This window comes from Octodon degus, unplaced genomic scaffold (assembly GCF_000260255.1).
Source record: "Octodon degus isolate 3935 unplaced genomic scaffold, OctDeg1.0 scaffold00103, whole genome shotgun sequence".
In the NCBI taxonomy this organism is placed as follows: domain Eukaryota; kingdom Metazoa; phylum Chordata; class Mammalia; order Rodentia; family Octodontidae; genus Octodon; species Octodon degus.
The window spans coordinates 7,500,787-7,514,555 of record NW_004524679.1 but is presented as its reverse complement, the minus strand read 5'-3'; the positions used below and the strand labels follow the sequence as shown (position 1 = coordinate 7,514,555).

Below are 13,769 nucleotides of genomic sequence, written 5' to 3'. Positions count from 1 at the left end.
TCCAAATCTTGTAGAGCAATTAATCACTAGGAAGAATGTATGCAATGTGTTAATTATTGAAACTGTCCTACCAATTTGGTTTGAAACTGTCTCATTGCTAATTGTTTCTCAATAAAATTATAGAGAAAAAAGACCAAAAACATATACAGGAAAATAAAAAAAAACTTCACTAAAAGTTGGTAAAGGCTGTGCTCTCGGGACCCCTCCCGATGCAACACAAGCCCAACTCCAACAAGTGTGTTGGAGAGATGCTGAACTCCCTTTTGCCTTCTGAGTCCTTCCGGACCCAGGCTAAACCAGGCATGTGAGTGAGACTTTCAGCCTTGCTCTCCTGACCCCTCCTAACCCCTCCAGAACCTGCCCAGGCCCAGATTGTTAATCAGGACTTCCGCTGCACTCTCAGGACCCATCCAGACACAAAGCAAACCCTGGCAAGGCATATGTGGAGTAGAGCTTCCATGCTCTTCTTTGCATGCTGGATCCCTCTGCACCAAGCCCATGCCTGCTTGAGAGTGAGTCCTCCTCTCCTGCTCTCTGGAGCCCTCCAGACCCAGACCTAGCCTGGCACACAGGCCTGGTGTGAAACTCTTCAGCTCAAGTACATGCAGAGAGGATAGAAGTCAGAACCACTCAGCTAATCCAGCAACAGAATATATTGCCAGAGGGCCGCAACAGGTTCAGTTCCACAGACTGCAGCAGAAAGGAGCTGAGCACAGCAGCCAGACCCAAGCCAGGCACAACTGGATGAATTCAAACTTCATAGATCTGCACTTGGTGAGATGAGTCACTTTGCTTGATGCAGGTCTATAAGAGCTTCCTCCCTCTTTCTCTCTTGGCTGAGAGAGGGAGCAAAAGTTAACTGGGTTGAACTAGTCTGTCTGGAAAAAAACAATTACATCAAGGGGAGGTGATCAGACAGAACATACGGAAGTAACTTAAATGCAAATTCCCAAATTTATATCTGCTTAGCTATAGAGATATATTTGCTCTTATGGCCTAAAATACAAAGCTATTAGTTACAAAAGTTTGTCAACTGCTAAATATTATTACTCATCCTTAGTGTTCGTTATTGGAATTCTGTAAATAATATAACTATAACTGTTTTACCATATAATTTCTTGGGTAAGAATTTCAGTAGGTGCTAAGGTTATAACAGCACAAAAGCTCTACACCAGGATAAATCCTGAGGGGATTTCACTGACCTCAGACCAAAAAGCTACAACTCTTGTTGCACAGGTCCTGCTTTACCTTGGTCTTAGCCATCCAGTAGAAAAGTATGAAGATGAAATTTAGGAAGTAAAGCCATGCTGTTATGTTGAGCTGTGGGGGACTCAGGTCAATAATTTCTGACATTGCCAGTTAAACAGAAGATCCAATGCTATTATGGGCTACTGGATTCTTTTAGAATATTTTGCTGAGTTTACACACCTACAATATTCAATAACAGAACTTAGAAAAAATGGGGTATACCGATGAATGTCCATTTTGTATCTGTGTATTCAAAGTGGTTAGAATAGATATATAGGTGCATTCTCTTAATGAATAGAATGATTTGTTCTAATGGTGTTTGTAAATAGGATCTCAAGTCCGCATCTTGTACAGCAATTAACCACTAAGAAGAATATATGCAGTGTGTTATTTGTTGAAACTGTACTTCCGATTTGATTTGAAACTGTCTCATTGCTATCTGTTTATCAATAAAATTTTGGGAAAAAAAGCTCTACACCAAAGGTCAGAGAACAGTGCTATACAATATTATAAAGACAAGGAACAAAATGCAATCTCAGGCTCCAAGCCCACCCAGAACAAGTGCAGAAGACACTATCACAGAAGAAATTGGGAAACACATGACAGAAACGTCAGAACTAATAGTCTGAAATAAAGAAGCAACAGCAGAACGGTATAGAGGAACTCAGATCAGAAATAATCCCTGAAGTAAAAAATTAAAGGATAACTATAATGAAAGATTAATAACTTCTTGACAGGAAGACACTGATTAAAAATAGAGAATAGAAGAATGATGAAATCCTTAAATGAGCAGTAGAGGAAAGAAATAGATTGCATGAAGCAGAGTCAAGGAGATATAGAGGAACTTAAAATCTCAACAAAAAGCTTGCAAAAGCATTTGAGTTAAAGGGAAGATAGAGATTCAGATATTGAAGATGCCATCTCAGCTAGTGAAAAGTAAGAAAGGATCTCTCAGAAAACAACTAGGACGCATGAAAAAATAATTCATCATCTTCAAAGTGATGCGAAGTTGAACAACATGAGACTAATAGGCATCAGTGAGAAAAAAGGAGTCAAAACAAATGACTCAAGATCTGAAACTCTATTGCTTCATGTGATCTTCTTCCCTGTATTGCTCATTCAAGGATCTATTGTTTCTCTAATCTCCTGAATTTTTTATTGATGTCTTCTAGAAAAGCAGTTATTAAATTTTTTACTCCAAATATTATTTCTGATCTGATTTCCTCCATATGTTTTTGCATTTAATTCTTTACTTCAGTTTACTTCAGATGCTCTTGATGAGAGATTTCTTTACTTATCTCAGAGGTTGTTTCTGATGTGAGTTCCTCTATACCTTTCTGCTGTTGTTTCTTTACTTCAGACACTATTGATTCAGACATTTAATCTGGGTGATTCCCAATTGGTTCTGTGTTAATGTCCTCTGCATTTGTTCTGTGTGACCTTGGAGTCTGACATTGCATTTTGCTCCTTCATCATTTTGTATAGCACTATCCTCTGATCTTTGGTATAGAGCTTTCATGCAGTTACAAGCTTAGCAACTACTGATATTTGGGTACAGAGCTATGAAGTTTGAATTCATCTGTTCTGCCTGATATGGATCTGGCTACTGTGCTGAGTTACTTCCTGCTGAAGTCTTTGGGAGTGAACCTGTTTTGCCCATCTTGGAAGATGTACTTCTCCTGGATTAGGAGGTTGGTTCTAGCCCCTAATCTCTCTGCAAGAATTTCAGATGTAGAGTTTCACCCTGAGCCTCTATGCCAGGCCTGGGTTGGTTCTGGAGGGTAGCCGTGAGCACAGGGTTCAGGGAAGCTCTCCCACACAATCGCTGGGCCTGGGCTTGGACTGACTCTGGATGGTTTCAGGTGTCCTGAGGGCATGGAGAAAGGTCTCACTCATGTGGTGGGACTGGGCTGGATTCACAGATGTCCAGCTGGTGCAGAGGAGCAGGGAAGCTCTCCCACACAATGGCCAGGCCTGGGTTTGGGCTGGCTCTATAAGGGTGGAGGGATCCTGAGAGCATGGTGGAAAGTCACACAGCAGGCCCAGGATAGATGGGAGAGGGGCTGATTTGATTCTTTTACAGCTCAGCATGTTGATGTGGCTTTACTTTTTATACTCCATTTTTAACTTTTATGCTGGATGGCTAAGACCAAGATAAATCAAGACCTATACAACAGAAAATGTTACTTTTGTATCTGACCATGTCAGTCAAATCCCTTCACAATTTATCCTGAAACCCTGTACCACAATTTGTAGATTCTTTGTCAGTTTCAGCCATGTGGATGAGTCAAAACCATTGCTTGATCAATTTGCTCTCTGTGAAATCCTGAGAAAATGTTTTAGGCACACTCTACATCATCGATCACTTTCTTCTGTGGTTCCATAATCTCCTCAATCAGAAAATTTGTGCCAAAACTGAACACATTAGGTCACTTTATCTTCAAAAAAGGGGCCAAACATGTTCACTAGAGGAAACATAACCTCTTTAACAAATAATGCTGGAAAAAACTGGCTCTTTAAATACTGAAAACTAAAACTTGATCAAGGTCTATCATGATGCACTAATCTAAAGTCAAAATGGATTAAAGATCTAAACATTAAAACAGAATCACTAAATCTCTTAGAAGAGAAAGTAAGTGGAAATCTTGAAAAAATAGGGATAGGCAAAGAGTTCATGAACATAAATGGAATCGCACAGGTATACTAGAAAACATTAACAACTGAGACATTCTCTTATGGAGAAGTTTTTTGCACATCAAAAGAAATTACCAACCAAGTGAAAAGACAACCCACAAATTTGAAAAAAAAAATCTTAACTAATAATCACTCAGACAAAGGTCTGCTCTCTAGAATTTATAAAGAACTAAATTGTAAATAGAATATCAGGCCCGCATCTTGTACAGCAATTAACCACTAAGAAGAAGGTATGCAGTGTTTTAATTGTTGAAACTGTCCTGCCAATTTGATTTCAAACTGTCTCATTGCTATTTGTTTATCAATAAAATTATGGCTAAAAAAGAAAATATCTTCTCACCAACTTTACTGTTTTTTGAGATAGAGTATCACTATGAAGTGTAGGCTGGCCTCAAACTCAACAATCCTCCTGCCTCAGCCTCCTGAAAGCTGGGATTACAGGCATGCACCACCATGCCCAACTTCCCAACAACTTTAAATATAATTTGCAGTTTTAAAATATGAAACTCCGTGGCATCAGGTCTTGTTTCCTGCTCCACAGGGTTTTTTTCAGTCAAGGTCTTACTTTGTTATTGGGCTGGTCTTGAACTATGTAGCCTGCATCTGTCCTTGAACTTGCAAGGATCCTTCTGCCTTAGCAGAAGGATCCAGAATGCTGGATGTACAGGTGTCCACAGGCTTCAGATGCCACTGCACTACTAACTCCATGGTACTCTTGAGGAACGTGTGAGCCATGTTCTCTCCTGTGGGAAGTCCTTGCTGCAGCTTCAGGGGCTGGATTCTTATGAGATGCTTAACCACTTTCAGTTTTGCATTTATTGAAGGATGCTTTTATGAACTTGAGGAGTGTGTGGTTTTTCTAATCCAAGCATCTTGATTACATCTTTTTCCCAGTATGGTCATCTTATTGTACTTTTTATTCTGGTAACAACATAAAGTTTATGAGGGTGCTGTACAACCCCACCATACTTTTCATGATCTTCAGGTGAAGGGTGAAACACTCTATCTGGAATTATTTTTTGTGTGTGGTATCGGGGATTGAACTCAGGACCCTGTGCTTATCAGACAAGTGCTTATTCTACTGAGCTATCTCCTTGGCCCAAAAAGTTGAGAAGCTTTTTTTTTTGTTTGTTTTCTGGCTGGCTCAGGATGCCTTAAGGTCAAGTCTAGTAAGGCATGAGGATCTGGGGATCAAACCACAGTATCCTGAGCCTGACTATGTTTGCATAAGCAGGCACTTAAACAACTGAGCTAAGCTGCAGGCCCCCTGGAATTCTTGATTTGGTACTTTTGTGACGAATCCAATCTGTACCCATGAGAGGTTCCACATGTTTTGTCACAGTCTGTAGCTTGCTTGGGGGACTGTGAGCAACTGAACATGACATCCCTGCTATAGTATCATAATTATTTGTCCTCGGAGGATCTAGGAAGCGAATACAGATATACTGGTGAAATGATCTGGAAATGGACAGATTCTCCCCTTCTCTGGTGCATCACCTGCTAAACTTCCAGTCTGAACTTCCTAAATTTTCTTCTTTCCCACATTTTTTTTTTGGCATAACCAGGGATTGAACTCAGGCCCTTGCACTTGCCAGGGAAGTGCTTATTTCACTGAGCCATCTCCCCAGCACCTTTCCCACATTTTTAGTATTTGATATTCTAGATGTTCTTTGCAATTGAAAGCTATATTATTTTATTTTCTCCACATTTATACAATAATATGTCAGTTCATGAGTGCTTCTGTTTGTAAACAATTCAGGTCAGAATTAAAAGTTTTGCAAAGATTTTACTTTCATTCACAAACTCCACATCAGGCGACAAACACAAAGAAGGCCATCTTTGCCACATAAAAACCAAATACAGTCATGTTCGCCAAAACTGTAAAACAACTTAAGTTCCTAAATCAAGGTACTACTGTATATAGTTTAGCAAGGGGTAGTGGTGCCCAGAATGAATCCTAGCTACTAGGGTGCTGATGCCTGTGTAGCAAAAGTTCAAGACCACCATGGCCAAGACCCTGCCTCAGAATAAGATGAAAAGATCTGGAATGCATAGGCCAGTAGTAGAAAGCTTACCTAGCATGTATGAGTTCCTGAGATCTTATAATAAAAGTGAGTTTTTGGAAAATATCAGTTCATGTTGCTTAATCAATTGACTTTGTTTCATTCTAATATTTATATTGTATGTCTTCTATGCCCATGATCAAATGATTTAGAAATAGCTACAAGTTTTCTATTTACATTCTAAGTTTATTTTTCAATTTTATTTTTACTTTTACTTGTTTATTTTGTACCAGGGATCAAACTGGTCCTTGTGCTTGCCTAGCAGGCACTTAGACTACCGAGCAGTCTCCCCAGCCCATTTCATTCTAATTTTATCGCTTGGCACAGCTTCAAATAGAAGTTGTCAGATTAGCCATTTTTATGTGATTCCTGACAGCAGGGAATCAAGTGCTCATGTTTTCAGAGCAACAATTAATATGACTTTTCTCTGTGGCTCCATTGTACATGGCTTTTATCAGGCAGAGACATTTCTAGTCCTACATCATGATGGTTTTCTCATAACACTGTGCTGAACTTTTTATGTTTTTCTGCATATTAAAATAAGAGTCAATCATTATTTTTTATGTACGCTTCTTGCCCTGTCCATTTTTTTCTCCTCGTCTCTTTTGTAATAGGATGAACATTTTATCATTTTGTTCAAAGTAGTTACTGAACTTCTAAGCTCCCAAATCTGTATTCTCTCTTTTGCAGAGATTGGGTATTTTTTATTATGTTCTTTTCAAATTCACTAAGTCTTCTATCCCCTCCTTTGTCCTGGTTTGCCTACCAATGCACTCTTCATTTATGTAATTTTCACTTACAAAAAATTAACTTGCTCATTTTTACAAATATTTTTTTTCCTTGATTCCAATTTCTAACTTTCTTTCTGAGCCTCTCTTTTTTACTTTCTGAACATAAGGTAAAACAAAATTTCATAAGAAATATTCAGATGATAACAAGTGTTATGAAACTGCATATTTTCATTTTCCAATAGTTACTCAAAGTACAAACTATGGGCATAAAAATTTCTCCAATAGAACTAATTTGCATTTTTCTCCCTTTTCCCTCCCTATATTTGCCTTCACCACTTCTTAATTCTTTTTTCTTTTGAATTATAGCTTTCCATTTTACCATATCTATTTTGTATTTCAAATAATTTACTGTTTCAGTTTCTTGCACCATGAAGGCAATATAATGTTTACACAAGAGAATCTTAATTAGTTCACTCAGGAGTATAGTCTGTACTTACCCCCACTGACATAAAAACAACCTCAAGTAGATTCATTTTAGGCAAGTGGTACTGACTCATGCATCATTTTTTTCCTTTTCACTTTATTTTTCCCTGCCTTATATCAGTGTATCCTACACCTTCTGCATAGTCCACATATAGTTGTTCTTTAAATTATTTTTTAGAACCCCACTATCTATTCTTCCATAGAGAAAAGTTAAGGAGATAATTTGGTAACAATTATTTCTTGGCATCACCAATTCATTGACAAAAATGTATTCACTCTCATTACATATGCTTTGTACAGAGGAGCAAAATGAAACATTTTGTCAATTAGATATTTTTTAGATCACTATCTGCAACTCAGTTAAAGTTTAAATTAAGTTGTATGCATTGAAGGAAATTTTGGCCTTGGAGTCAAGAAAATCTTGTTATTTTAAGGACTGAGTTCCACGATAGGCTAAGAGCTCGTGCAATCCACTATGTGTGCTATTGCAAGTACTGGAGTATGCAGACCACTTGTGAGGTTTGTGTGTGGGGTTGCACATTCCCTGTCTAGTGAGGATGGCAGGGCATGAGTCAGCAAGCTAGAGACTGATGTTCATGCTGTTTGCTCCTCAGCAGAATAAGTGATGTGCATCTGGGAATCACTGAGGGGTGCAGTGAGGAGCTTCCATTATTAGAGGGCATCTGGTGGCCATGAAAGTATGTTCCTTCCTCATCCTCATGGACCTTGAAGTAAATGCAAAGAGAAAGAACATAGGCAGGTGGGAGCGAGGGCAGTAGCTGGTGAGAGGCACGGCAGCATGTGGACCCATCTGCAACATGTCCTGCCCACTGACACAACCCTGGCTCCCCACCAAAGGAGAAGCTGTAAGAAGATTGTGTCTCTCCATCTCTTTCTGAGAGAAGAGCATGGAATGAAGTGCCACAAGAACACACTTCTTCACCCTCTTGTCTGCTGCGTGAACACGATAAGAAGTACTGCTGTCAGCAACGTGTTACTAATCATGACTTTTTGCTCATACAGTATTGTTTAAGGATCCAAGTCCACAGAGAGACAGGTAGTGTTGTGCCTACCACAGACAAAGCAGTCAATGAACATTAATTCTTGTTCAACACTGATTTCTAGGAAGCTGCTCTTTGCATGAGCTTCTGCATTTAAACCTGGTCATCAGTCCTACCTTTAGTGTACTCTTTATCTCTTGCAAGCCTTCCACTGCAGCATCCAGAAAAGTAACTTTTAACCTTTCTTTCTATTTTTCCTTCTCAGTGTAATTTCATTCTTTGTACAGTCTGAGAATATCTCAGAGTGTGAGAATATAGCCCTGAGCAGCAACAAAGATGACCTGTGCTGCGACATCTACAATGTGGTGTAATTTGGATGTGGTGTCTGCACTGGGACCTCTGCCAAAAATTCACTCAAAGTCACAGCTGTCCTTCTAATCACAATGTTTCTAATGCTTTCAAATTACCCTCTGCCTGTGAGTCACTCAACCTATCATTGTGTTTCTATCAGCAGGACCAGGAGGAAATAAAGATTGGGATCCTTTAGTAATTTGTTTGTTTAAATGTTTGATTCGAGGATAGTGAGTGGTGGTTGGCTCTGCTATATATGGCAAAAGAGGGATACCTCTCAATCGAAAAGCACTCGTACCTACAGTCCTACACTAAAAGGCCAAAACGGAAGATATCTCAGGAGACCCTTTGGACATCTGTCTGCACTCTGGACCTTAGGGACAGATACTCGGGACCAAACCTAGTACTCTGTTCGAATCACAGGCCTCCTCAGGCAGTGTGGGTGCTGTGACAGTGTCATGGGGAACCGCCAGCTGTTTCCCAAGGCTGAACACCCATTTGCGCATGTGCTGGGGGCAGCGCCTGCTTCATTGTGGGTAGAACCGTTGAGGAGGTTTCTGTTAATGGTATTTCACAAGGAGAATATTGGAGCTGTGGAAGTAGCTGTCCTGGGCTGGGAGGAGAGCTGTTTTTGAGGCATGCAGGCCCCTGAAAACACTGAGGTGGGTGCTGAAGGAGGAGAGAACATTACTGGTGCTCATGGTGGCCCTGAAACCTTTGGAGTCACTGAAAGAGATGAAGGCGCTGGAGGCAAAGGCGCGATGGCTCAGGAAGGTTTTTGGGAAGAGGGGACAAGCGAGAGTCCTTTACCTGGTGAAGATGACGTGACTTCCGTCAGGGTATTTCAATCTGGTTCCATGGAGATGTATCCTTCCTAAGGGACTCTTGGAGGGGGCCCTGGATGGTAGATGTGGTGGGCTGTGGAGCCAGACAGGAACTACCCATTGGAGACAGAGAAGAGTGGGACCCCGTGTCAGGTGATGGGGGAGCAGCCAGGAAGGGCAGGGAGGCCCAAGGGACCCTGTGAGGTGTCTGGAGTGGCCTGAGTGTAAGAAGGGCAGGGAGCTAGGCAGCCTTGGTCACGAAGTCACCTTAGCCAGGTTCCCAGCAGCCGCTTTACCTTGCATTTCCACTGTAACCTGGAAGCAGAGATTGCTTGCCTACTCCTGGCTCCAGTAGCAGGGATTCTGTCACCTGAAGTTGATGGGGAAATTGTAGTGAGAGGCAACGTTCTGCAAATCATGATGAGTGCAGAAGATTCTTACCTTGTGGACATCTCTATGGAGACCTTGCTGGACCATCTTTCCATAGTGCTTTTCTTTTTAGAATTTTCTGATTCTTAGTTTCTGGACAATCCTGGGTTGCAAAAAGAATTCAGTTCTCTTCATTTGTCCTCCAACCCTGGGCAATGAATTCCCTACAGCCATGATTCCTGAGGTCCCCTGGCACATTAATTGTAAGAGCATTGTTTCTTCTCTAGACAATCTTCTGCTGTATAAATGTTTGTTCCTGTTGAAAATAAAGTGAACATGCTTGAAAAAAAAAGAACTAAAAAAGTTAGGGCCCCAAAATTTAAAGACTGATTCCAGAAATGGTCATATGAGATGAACACACATTTCTCAGAGGAAATGAAAGAAGTGAATAAATATATGAAAAAATGTTCCACATCACTAACCATCCATGAAATGCAAATTAAAACAACACTGAGATATCATCACACCCCAGAAAGAATAGCTGTCATAAACAAATCAACCTACAACAAATGTTGTGGAGGCTGTGGGGAAAAAGGAACCCTTCTGCACTGGTAGTGGGGATGTACACTGGTGCAACCATTATGGAAATTTGTGTGGAGACTCCTTAGAAAACTAGGACTGGAATATCTTAGGGACCACAAGCTTCTACACCACAATTTTGTGATTTCTTCTTTCTGATGAAGCTACAAAATTATGATACTGATTATAAATCTAAGTGGAAGAAGGCTGTTGTGATAGTTTAGCAGCCTAATCACCTGCTTTGGCAAGTGCAGGGGGACCATGGTTTGATCCCTTGTCCTGCATGCCATACCAGCCTCCCCCCAGTATGCACTGAGCTGGAGACTAATTCCAGGTGTGGTGGCACATGCCTTTAATCCCAGCCCTGGGGAGGCTGTACACAGGAGGTTCACTATGAATTCGAGCTGCTTAGTGAGACCCTGTACCAAATGCATAAAAATGAAAAAAAACAAAGCAAAAATGAGTAGAAATCTAGCTGGAGGAAGCTAGCAATACTCACGCAACAGCCTGAACAATGCACTGCTTTGAAGTTTCTTTGGCCAAATTAATTAGTATACAATATTTTAGTTCAATGTCACACAAGATTGTAAGAGATATACAAAATACAAACCGTATGATTTCAGAATTAATATATATAGCCTCTATTTCAGTTTCCAGTAAATCACCATTCTCAATTAAAACCTCATGAATCTATTACTGATTTTACTCCTAGCTGCATTATTCTTAGAAGTTTCCAGTAGCAGGTCTCAGTAAATTCTGCTTATAACATTCTGTGGTTTATCTTTCCAGTTAGTCCAAAATTTTTCATACTCCTCCCTCAAATCAGTTCTGATGTTGAACCACATGGTCAAATAAGCACATAGCAATGATGAGACTTCTTTGATACCATTTTTTTATATTAGTAGCTTCCCTCAGCAGACACGATACCTGACACCTATCACTTAAATGAAGAGAAGTGTCTTTTGCTTCATGATTTCAAAGTTTCAGCCCATTATTGTGTGGCTCCAAAGAAGATATAACATGATGGATGAGCATGATGGGAGAAAACTGTTCAAACTATGGAAGTCAGGAAGAAGAAAAAGGAGGAGGAGGAGCAGGAGGAAGAAGAGAAGGAGGAGGAAGATGAGGAGAAGGAGGAGTCACAACTAAAAGTTGGCACTTATATATTGTTAATTTTGGTTTCTATTACTGAGGACATGGAAAGTCAGGTTAAGTAAGTTTTCCTGTGGGCTTTGAGGGCTGAGATCTATCTTTTTAGCTTAGTGTGAATGTAGGAGAAGATGAGAATATAAAATAAGAATCAATAATAGCTGTTTCTTCAGGAGAATCTGGGTCTATAATAGTATACTTAGTTTGCATCAATATACTTGATAATTAGAATTGTATCTGAGTTTCAAGCACCTTGAAATATAAAATTTGAACAGAAAACTGTTATTTCTTATGAACCATGGGCATTTTACCAGTTAAATTCCTGTAGAATGTTAACAAACAATAGTTATACTTTCACAGAGAACATTAGATATCAACAGTTATAAATAGTAGTGTAGTATAAACGTCATAACAGATGATGAAATCCCCATTTAATTTAGGTATCTCTATGTAATGGCACATAAACAGGATACATATCACATAAATGTTTGTTAGAAAATTATCATTTGACTGAAGACCTCAAGTTGGTTTGACATTAACTGGCTATTATAAATATCTGGAGCATAAGAGAAAGGCATGATTATATTTAATGTACCAATAGCATTTTTATGAGAAAAATTTATTTTAATTTTTTTGAGAAATCTTTGTCTTTTATCCAATGACCAAATTATTGGGAGTGTCTTCTAAGGAGATTATTTGGAGCTTTCTATGGATGAACAAAGTTTGGCCACCCCTCTATCTACCAATCAAAAGTCTTGTCTAACAATCTTTCCCCATTCTAATGTTTTTTGTTTAATTGTAAATGAATTTACATATCATTTAGAGAAGCTTGTAACTCGAGAGAAAGCATGATTTTAAATCTATATTTTAAAGCTCAAATAAAGAGGAATAGCTGTTGATGGAAGGACATATAAACACATACATGTGACACACACGAATATCTTTACAAAATCAGAGTGTGCTCAAATATATTTCTGGCCAAGTTAAGTTATGATGACCTTTTAAGTTTGTAATTATGAGAGACTAGTCAGATCTTTTGTAGGTCAATTAGCTGAGATCTCTTATAAAAATTTGAAAAAAATATAAAAATATCTTATGTATAATTACCACATTTCAGTAGGAGCAAGCAAACTGAGCAGAGTATGAGTATTAGGCAAAATCACAATAAAGGAGCACTAACAACTCTCAAGTGCTGGACTTGCAGGCTGGCAAGAAGGGCATTCTAAGGGAGGGGCAGGAAGCAGTGACTCAATCTCTTTTTTTGTGGCTGTAATGACATTGCCTGTCAAAGTGACTGAGGGGTTGGGGGAGTAAAGGGAGAAGGAGATGAGTAGTAGGTTTGGCTGGGAGAATAGGAGAGACAAGAGCCTGCATTTTGTGAGCCACTGTCCTTGAGTACCTCATTGTAGAGGAAGCGAGCACTGCCAGCCAGGAAACAATGTGTTATGATCTGTTCTTCAACTGTACCTTATCTCAAACTGAGAAACTTGAAGGAAAAACAGACTGTAAGCATAAGTTGGAAGTTGGATTTTTTTCTTTATGTACTAGGGATTAAACTCTGGGCCTTGAACTTGACAGGCTGGTTCTTGTATGTCACTGAGCTATTGCCCCAGCCTGTAGGTGTAAGTTGGGAGGGACAAGGAATGTGAAGAATGCAGGATCCACAGGAAAAAGCAGATGAATGAAAGGGGAAAAAAGCACACACACAGAGAGAGAGAGAGAGAGAGAGAGAGAGAGAGAGAGAGAGAGAGAGTTATCTCCCCAGCCCATGAAAGTTGAGAGATCAGAAGGTGAAATAGCATAATTGCTGTTGCATTGGCAGCAGATAGTAGTGGCTCTCGTGGTGGCCTGTGGTGGTGGTTGCAGAGGGGGCAGTAGCTATGGAAGCTGCAGAGCTGCTGGGCACAGTATAAGAAAAGTTGAGAATAAACGGGTCTATGAAGAAAGGTTAGATTGAGGTCTTAAGGGGTCATTTGTTAATACAATCTGTTGGTGACTACATGACAGGCAGAACTCAGGATGATTTTGGAGATAAAAGAAAGTGAGGACATAGGGGAACTTAGGCTATTTCCCTTTGCTGTGACAACAGTTATCTAAATCAAAGAAGGTGTCATAATCAATAGTTCCCTTGTGGGCGGGTTAATAGAACCCATTATATAACTTGTATTGTGGCCACACAGTCTGACAGAGAAAAGTGAGACATTTGGGTTTGGGCTCCAATAGTCCAAGATGTCCCCTGAGGATAAACTCTAGATAAGAGAGAACAGAGATGTGGGC

The 13,769-nt window shown here is 39.8% G+C and overlaps 1 pseudogene; it reads right to left on the bottom strand.

Moving 5' to 3' along the window:
• Window positions 1–3,672: 3,672 nt before the first annotated feature.
• LOC111818818 lies at window positions 3,673–9,077 on the bottom strand (annotated as a pseudogene).
• Between the last annotated feature and the right edge of the window lie 4,692 nt (window positions 9,078–13,769).